The sequence below is a fragment of the Cucurbita maxima genome, unplaced genomic scaffold (assembly GCF_002738345.1).
Source record: "Cucurbita maxima cultivar Rimu unplaced genomic scaffold, Cmax_1.0 Cma_Scf00180, whole genome shotgun sequence".
Classification (NCBI taxonomy): domain Eukaryota; kingdom Viridiplantae; phylum Streptophyta; class Magnoliopsida; order Cucurbitales; family Cucurbitaceae; genus Cucurbita; species Cucurbita maxima.
This window is the reverse complement of record NW_019272196.1, coordinates 83,127-92,268: the sequence shown is the minus strand read 5'-3', so window position 1 is coordinate 92,268 and position 9,142 is coordinate 83,127. Positions and strand designations below refer to the sequence as shown.

At 31.6% G+C, this 9,142-nt stretch overlaps 1 long non-coding RNA gene across 3 annotated transcripts; it reads right to left on the bottom strand.

Annotated features, from left to right (window-relative positions):
• Window positions 1-6,151: 6,151 nt before the first annotated feature.
• On the bottom strand, window positions 6,152-7,657 carry LOC111473880. Of its 3 annotated transcripts, none has more exons than XR_002715788.1 (3): window positions 7,581-7,657; window positions 6,896-6,985; window positions 6,152-6,178 (listed from the first exon to the last, which is right to left on the bottom strand). It is a non-coding gene; the product is annotated as an uncharacterized LOC111473880 (long non-coding RNA). The 3 variants fall into 3 exon arrangements; XR_002715787.1 differs by lacking the exon at window positions 6,152-6,178 and adding an exon at window positions 6,538-6,616; XR_002715789.1 differs by lacking the exon at window positions 6,152-6,178 and adding an exon at window positions 6,717-6,728.
• Between the last annotated feature and the right edge of the window lie 1,485 nt (window positions 7,658-9,142).

Sequence of the window (9,142 nt, the reverse complement as noted above, 5' to 3'; positions counted from 1 at the left end):
ATGTCTCAGCAATTTTTGTAAATAATTTGTTGTCCAAGGTGGCATGCTCATTCCAAACCCCTTTTACTTACTTTCATGTTAGATAGGTCTTTACAATTATTGTTGTGCCACTACGAGGGTGTATACTAGTCATCAAAATCATATCTACACCCACCCGTACTAAAATTTCTCAAAATGTATTATAGAAGAATGTGACTAGTTGTCAATTCTTCCTACCTGGGTTATATGCTATTAAATCCATTGTTGTTGCTTATTCTCTTTTAGCTTATTTGAAATTATTTTTAACGTACTTCCTTGCTCATGTTTTCTAAAAAATTTCTTCCAAACGTGACTCGAGCATACACTTCCATTGTCCATGCAGCCTGAATTTTGTACGGTTGACTTGTTCGTCGGATTAGAATAAATTTCGCATAATCGTTGTCTCACTGGTGAAAGAGGGAAATTGTGACACTTGCCTTCCCTCTAATTGTGAGTTGGGCTTGAAGCATGCGCGTAGGTTGAAAAGGAAATGGTTGGATGCAGGCTGCGAATGAGGGTTAGGCCACGGAAGGTTTTTTTCTTTACCACAGATGGACTTTAGGCTAGTGAGTCTCAAATTTTAGTGTAATGTCTTTGAAGGTTTCGGCCACGGAAGGTTTTCTTGCCAGTGCCCCTTTCCGGAAACCTTCCACGGAGAACATAACAAAGAGCTCCTAGAAAAAAATATCATAAAACAATTTGTTTTATGTCTTTGAAGTGAAAATTTTTGTGCCCTTCTCATTCCTATTCTCTGTTCCCCTCTTCTCTCTCTCTGAAACTTATTTAAACCTTTAGCCGACAACATAATAAAGAGTTCCTAGAAAAAAAATATCATAGAACCATTTGTGTAATGTCTTTGAAGTTAGGGTTTAAACCTGTAGCCGACAACATAACAAAGAGTTCCTAGAAAAAAATATCATAAAACAATTTGTTTTATGTCTTTGAAGTGAAAATTTTTGTGCCCTTCTCATTCCTATTCTCTGTTCCGCCTCTTCTCTCTCTCAAACTTCCTAGAAAAAAATATCATACAACCATTTGTGTAATGCCTTTGAAGTTAGGGTTGAGGCTCTTTCAAAATTAGCTTAAAAAATATTATAGAACAATTTATATAATGCCTTTGAAGTTAGGGTCGCCCCTCTTTCAAAATTAGTTTTTTTTTTTTTTTTTTGCAACCATCCATTATTTCTTTGTTCAATTTGATATAATTTTTGGGAACATCTCAAGAATTCAAACTCAAGAACTCTTACACCCAAAGCAAGAATTATACCATTAAACCAAATGACCTTGTATGCATCTATCATTTTTAGTTGCTAGTCCATATGTTTTATGCTTCTCAATATTTTAAATTTATCCACATGTTTTTGTGCTTTAGAGTCAGGTTAATTTCACATTGTCCATCACATAGTAGAATTTGTTCTTCAAATCAATTGGATGTGCTTCAATTAATATTATTAAGAAATATTGACAAATAAAGTTCATATCCTATAATTCCTACCTTGTACCTTTGAAATTATGAATGACCAGCTCAAATTAGTTTGGTTGAAGCTACCGTGCCACTAAAGGATATGTATTCATTTGGGTTAGATATTAAGACAATACATTTGAATTTTAAGTAAAATTTCACCACAAGCTAAGTTTTTGAAAACAGTTTTTATTTTATATTTATTTTAGTTTGATATCTTAAAACGTAGTTAAAAAATAGGTGACAAAACATTGAAACTATAGGTGGATGTTTTTCATTTGTACCCTTAACTTATACCAAAAACAAAATAGAAGAAATTTGAAATGCCAATAATTTATTTGTCCCATTCACAATTTTACTACCATTTAACAATATTTAACAATTTTACTACCATTTAACAATATTTAACAATTTTACTACCAAAAACAAAAAACAAAATAAGATAATAGGAGTTTAAAATGGTTTAAGAGTTGCGTGCTTGCTCATTTTATCCCTGTTCTCCACTTCCTCCCATTTCCTCCTCTTCCTCCATCACATTCTTTATTTCTCTTCCCATTTCTCAATCTCTAACTCATCCTTTATCTCTAACCAATGCCGATTTAAATAAAGAAGGAGAAAAAGAAAGAGAGTGAAGGAAGTAGGTTTGGATTTAGCTTTGGAACTAGACATCGATGAGTATGATCTAATGAATATCAATACATAAAATTTAGTGATTTTGCTTTAGACCAACCAGGTAAGTGGTGTTACTATTGGCTTGGTTGGATGAATTGTATGAGGTATTAAAAACGCGTGCTCTGTAGCCCCTCCACTTGTCGTACTTTGTGAGTGTTTGATATGCATTATGTTATGGTATGCTGTAACACGAGTTCAAATGAGGATTAATTTCTCAAATTTTATTTTAAGTTCAAATTTTTTGGAATTTTTTGAGAGATTTAGAGACCGAATTTAAATATGATATGGAAGAAAAAAAAGTTACAAAAATTTAAAAAACTCATTAAAAATATAAAAGAAAATATTAAAAAAATACGAAAATCAGTCAAAATTAATGCTAGGGTAAAATTTTCATCTTGAACGATCTTTCCTAAGTAGGGGGCAGTAAGATCGCTAATTAGAGTTCAATAAAGAGGAAAAAGAAAGAAAGAAAAAAAAGGGCGAAAAAGAACTATATAACTAGAGTTCAATAAAGAGTGGTTTGATATCAGAGCAGCAGAATTTTAGATTATATAGTTTTTTCTTAGGATAAAGAGTCGTATATCTCTATGACTTAGGTCGATGACACGTCTCGTCGTTATGAAGTAAGGAATCTAACCCTATTTTTAAATATATGATATATTGTAAAACTTGTATGAATTTATTGTACGTTTTGAGTTTCGTGGTAGTTATAAAATGTCCTTGGACATTAAAGAATGAATGTTGACCATATAAGACAATACTGGATTAAAGTTATGGTGTCTAGATATGGTGAGAAGGAAAAGAGTGGTCGTGAGATATCTTAATAGCCTTAGGAAAATAGAGAGTTGTCGCTGCAGAGTACGTGACATCTAACCCATGTAATTTTGGTACTATAAATGATGAAACTGGAGATGGTCCCCAAACGTCTATATGGACCATTTCTAATCGTACTTTCTTTATTCTCTGGTAGCCTTTGTGAAGCTAACTTGTTTATATTTTTCCATAACGTATCTCTCACAAACACTCATATCAACAGATTTTAGGCCTTCTAAAACTCCCTTCGCAGCCATCATTTTCATTTCTTTGACGCTCGTATGTGCAAGTCTTTTGACACTACTGTAGGGTGTATAAATATGGTTGTTGTTGCTAAGAGTAGTGTATGGGGTTCCAGATTTTGTGTCATGCTACCACCATGACACCCTTCACAATCTTCCCCAAACTCTTTCAAAACTCGGCTGCATAACTTGTTCTATCCAACTGACCAATAGAGATCAGATTCTTCTTGAGATTAGAAATATATCTGACATCCTATAATGTCCACTCATTTCCTGCTAGAGTTTGTATACAAACATCTTTCTTCCCTTCAATCTCCAAGATTTTGTTGTTGGCAAGATACACCTTCCCAAAATTTCCTTATTTGAAATTTTGAAACAATTCCTTACTTAAAATTGATGCAACTGAATCTAAAATCCATAATTCAATTAGGTTGTTCACGCTAAGAATTAGAGTGTCCTTTTGTATCTTCTGCTGAATATATAGAATTATTGTCATCTTCAAATTTATGATTTTGTTTTTCTTCAATTTTGTACAATTTGTTCAAAAGTGTCATTTTTCTCCATAATTGCAACACCTTACGTTTGGTTTGTTTGGAGATTTTTCTCGGTTCCTTGATTTTGATCGCCCATATTTGTTTGGACTCTTTGATTTACTTATTTCCCTTCAATCAACACTAAGAGCATTGCCTGATGAGTCTCCAATTTCCCATTTGGGAATACTTTCATTGACATCTCGAATTTCATCAAACTTCAGTTTATCAGATACTCATGAACTGTTGATTGCAGCAACAACAGTATACTACGACTCGGGTAAAGATGACTTACAATCATGTTGAACTAATTTATATGATCTACAACAAATCTATCTTCAGACATTTGTAGATTGAACAACCTCTGCATCAAATACATCTTGTTCATATCCGACGGATTTTCATACATATTTTACAACACCTTCAATAGACTCGATGTCGTCTTCTCTTTGATGATGTTGAACGTCATGTTTCTGGACAGCGTCAACTAGATCAACCCTAAGGCGTGATGATCCTTGAGCTTCCACTCCTTTATGGTCATGGTATCTCGCTTCACCCCCAAAAGAGATGAACCCTAACTTCTTTTTATACTCGGTTTACTTCTATTTCATGTAAAAAAAAAAAAAAAAAAAAAAAAAAACAAATTTTTTTGTATTAGGATAAATTACATGAATAGGAAGAGAAACCTGAAAATAAGTAGAAGGTTGAGAATTTCACTCAACCACACAATCCAATTTGATAGATGAAGGGCTCATATGCAATTCTACCCATGCTTGTAACTTATAAATGTGAAAGATGATGCTCAGATTTTTAAGGGGTACTTCTGAGATCAATTTCATTCCTCTCTTATTTTTACATAATAATTTGTGGATATTTAAAAAGTAGGGGAACTTCTAAGATCAATTTCATTCCTCATGTGTGGATATTTATAGTCTCCAGCCTGGATTTAATCTCAATCCCTTTAATCTCCCCAAAATACGAGTTCAAATGTTTACATACATTATAAATTAAAAATAAATAAAGTTTTCTAACAACGAGCTAATGATTCTTGCAATTTCATCCTCTAATTCAACAGTGTAAATACTCACTGAAGCTCCAAATGATTCTTCCTCAATCAAATAAGCTTGTAACACATGAATCTTCCTCAATCGAATAAGCTTGTAACACATGAAATAAGAGTTGAACCAAGCCTATCCAATTTTATAGATGAAGAATGGTCCAGTTGAATCTTTTTGGCTGTTCCAGTTGGAAAATTTGGAACACCGTGATCCTTATCATCTTACCACTCTTCAATAGTTTCGTCCTCGAATTAGAAAAATCATCACCTACATCAAAAGAACTTAAGTCAGCAACATTGAAAGTAGAATGTGCTAAAAATTCTTTAGAAGATCATTTTATATGCATTGTTATTAATTATTTCAAGGACTTGATAAGGGTCATCCCCTCTTGGATGTAACTTTGTTTTCCTTTGAGATGGGAATGTATCGAAACCTAGATATCGGGTTGAAAAATGATTTCCTTCCGTCCTTTGTTAATTCTTAAAGAAATTTTGAAATTTTGTTTCTAAATTTTCTCCTTCACCTCTGTATGCAATGTTTTGATCTGACATTACTTGTAATTGCTTTACTCACAAAAATATTTAATTCTTAAAGTAACTTTTTTAAAGTAACTTTTTGTTTCTCAATTTTCTCCTTTCACCAGTTTATGCAATGTTTTGATCAGATTTGTCTTACTTGTAGTTGCTTTACTCACAAAAATATTAGAATGAATAGGAAGATAATAAGAGGCGTAAGTTGATTAAATCCATAAAAATCTTAAAAAAAGAGAACAATGAGTGGTACTATGAATTGCTCTAATGAATTTCTCTAACGGAGAACGGTACTATGAATTGCTCTATTATATGACATCTCTTCAAATGGCAAACATTCGTCCTAAGACTTAACATTTTTAGAAAATAGGCAGAATAAATCCATAAACATCTTCAGAAGGAGAACAATGAGTGGTACTATGAATTGCTTTAAAAGAGAACGATACTATGAATTGCTCTATTATGTGTCATCTCTAAAAATGACAAACATTATTCCCATCTTTACAAATGACAAACATTAGTCTGAAGACTTAATATATTCTTAGAAATAATAGGCAATAATCCAATTGCTCTATTATATGTCTATCTCTAAAAATGTCAAACATTAGTCCCAAGACTTAATATATTCTAAAAAATAATAGGCAATAATCCATTTATCCTACATCATACTTTTCAAAAGTAAATTAAAAATTTAATATCCGTATCTTTTTTGTGTGTAGCAAACCACATTTAAAGGATTTAGGAATAAAGAGCGGGGTATTCGGGGTATCGATCCCCGTACCAATCGCATGCAACGAGAGCACTCTACCATCTTAGCTACATCTCCATAATTCTTACATAGCAAAACCCAAAACTGCTGGTCATCAATAATAGTGAAAATGAAAAAATATTTCTTCTCATTATGTCAAAAATAAGGAAAAATTGAATAGAATTAAAATATAAATAACGAATAGTTTCGTTAAGAGATGCACTCTACAATCTTAGCTACATCCCCACAATTCTTACATAACAAAACCTAAAACTACCCGTCATCAATAATAGTGAAAATTAAATAATATTTCTGCTCATTATGTCAAAAACAAGGAAAAAAATTAGAAATAAAAAATAGAACATATGGTAATAGGATCTCCAAATAATAGTGAAAATGAAATAATATTTCTGCTCATTATGTCAAAAATAAAGAAAAAAATTAGAAATAAAAAATTAGCGATCCTTGTACTTTTCACATGCGAAGCGAGCGCTCTACCATTTGAGCTACATCCCCAAATTCTTATGTCACAAAATCCTAAACCTACCATCACCAATAATAGTGAAAATAAAAAAACATCTCTATTCAATATGTCATAAATAAGAAAAGATTGAATAGAAATAAAACCATCTGAGCTACACCCCCATTCCTAAACCTACCATCTCCAATAATAACCAATAATAGTGAAAATAAAAAAAATATCTCGGCTCATTATGTCATATATAAGAAAAGATTGAATAGAAATAAAATATTAATAACAAATTAATAAAATATTAATAACAAATTAGTTTCTTTTAGATATGCTAAAAGGAAATAATATACTTAATTATTGATAGTGTTCCTTTGGAGATGCAGGCCGTATCTCTCGCATGCAAAGTGATCGCTCTACCATTTAGCTACATCCCCATGATTCTTACATCACAAAACTTTAAATTCATCAATCATAGTGAAAATGAAATAATATCTCGGCTCATTATGTCATAAATAAGGAAATATTGAATAAAAATAAAATATACATTCCCCACGATTCTTACATCACAAAACTTTAAATTCATCAATCATAGTGAAAATGAAATAATATCTCCGTTCATTATGTCATAAATAAGGAAATATTGAATAAAAATAAAATATTAATAACAAATAGTTTCTTTTGGAGAAATAATTTATCCGCTCATTATGTCATAAATAAGGAAATATTAAATAAAAATAAAATATTAATAACAAATAGTTTCTTTTGGAGAAATAATATCTCCCCTCATTATGTCATAAATAAGGAAATATTGAATAAAAATAAAATATACATCCCCACGATTCTTACATCACAAAACTTTAAATTCATCAATCATAGTGAAAATGAAATAATATCTCCGCTCATTATGTCATAAATAAGGAAATATTGAATAAAAATAAAATATTAATAACAAATAGTTTCTTTTGGAGATGGAGGGATCAATTCCCGTACAAAAAATAATAGTTTCTTTTGGAGATGAGGGATCAATTCCCGTACCTTTCGTATGCTAAGCGAGCACTCTACCATCTGAGCTACATTCCCACAATTCTTATATCACAAAACCTAAATTTTCCATCATCAATAATAGTGAAAATGAAGAAATATCCCTGCTCATCATGTCATAAACATACTTGGAATGCATGAAACATGCTTAGCTTATGGTGGGATTTTAAATCTATATGACATACTTTATGCATATACATTTTCTATTTAATTAAAACATACATTCATAATGCATAATTAATTAAACACGCTAAAGTGGATTGTTTTTGGCATTTTAAAACCAGCAATTAAATAAATTATTACATTAATAATTAAAAATAACTTGAACCGCTCCCAAGGATCACGAACTAGGCGAACTAACCCTTAAAAACGTAGAACCGGACCCCAAAGGTAGAAAAACCACCCGAACTGCCTCTTCCATCTTCTACTTCGGTTCAGCTTGCTATCTCTTCCATTTTCGATCAATTACAACCTAAAATGAACTTTAATGACTCCATAAAAATTACAGACATTTCTTCATTCATTAAAGCCCATACACATTAGGCTTATTACAATAATTGTATCAAATGGAAGCATAAAAAAATGCCAAAATCAAAACCATTAACTTTAGCAACCACAAAATTTCATTCATGAAATGGTACCCACCATGATCAAATTAATGTAAATAAAGTGCCTAAAACTTGCTCTGATACCAATTGATGGTGTTAATATAACACATGCGGAAGCAATTTGAATCTTAGGCACTTTTAGAACATCAATTATAGTAAATAACTAGCATGTTCATAACTATTAAAACTTAATGAGTTTGAATACTAATCTTTTGTAGTTCAAATTCCTTTTTCCTCACGAGCCGATTTCGAACCACCAATAGTGTCTTCTCCACTATCCTCCGACCTTAGAACGGGATTGTGGAATTCGGTGAGTGACTAAACGTGGGAGGAATTTTGTATATATGAAGAGAGTGTTTGTGGGAGGTTTTTCTCAAGGTTTTTCACAAATATGAAGACCTTTCTAGTTAACGATTGGAAGATAAAAAGCAATCCAAAAAAATAGATTGAAATGTGTCGCTCATCGAAATCTAGAAAAATTGAACGTTGGAAGAATCGACCGTGGATACACATCTGCTGGCGAGGGAGAGAAGCGTATTGAGGAGAATGCACTACATATATACGTTGAGTCATGTTTTTTGGAAAATTAAACGTTGGAAGAACGACCGTGAATACACAGTTTTTCTCAAGATTTTTCCAAGGGAGAAGTTCCATATACCTTGATCACTATATTTATAGAGTCATGTTGGCATGTTCATGCAAATTTGAGATCACCAAATTTTGACACTCAAAATTTCACTCAAATTTGTGGGGTTTATTTGGCAAGCATGCAAGTTTGGTTAAGCCAAATTTTGACACTTCAAAATTCCACTAACATGGATTTTTCCATTAAATCAAAGTCAACATTTTGACTTTCTTCATTTTGATTGAACAATCAATTTGAATTATAAATTTCAAATTAAAGTAATATTAAATGATTAATTAAACTATTTAATTAATATTTAATAT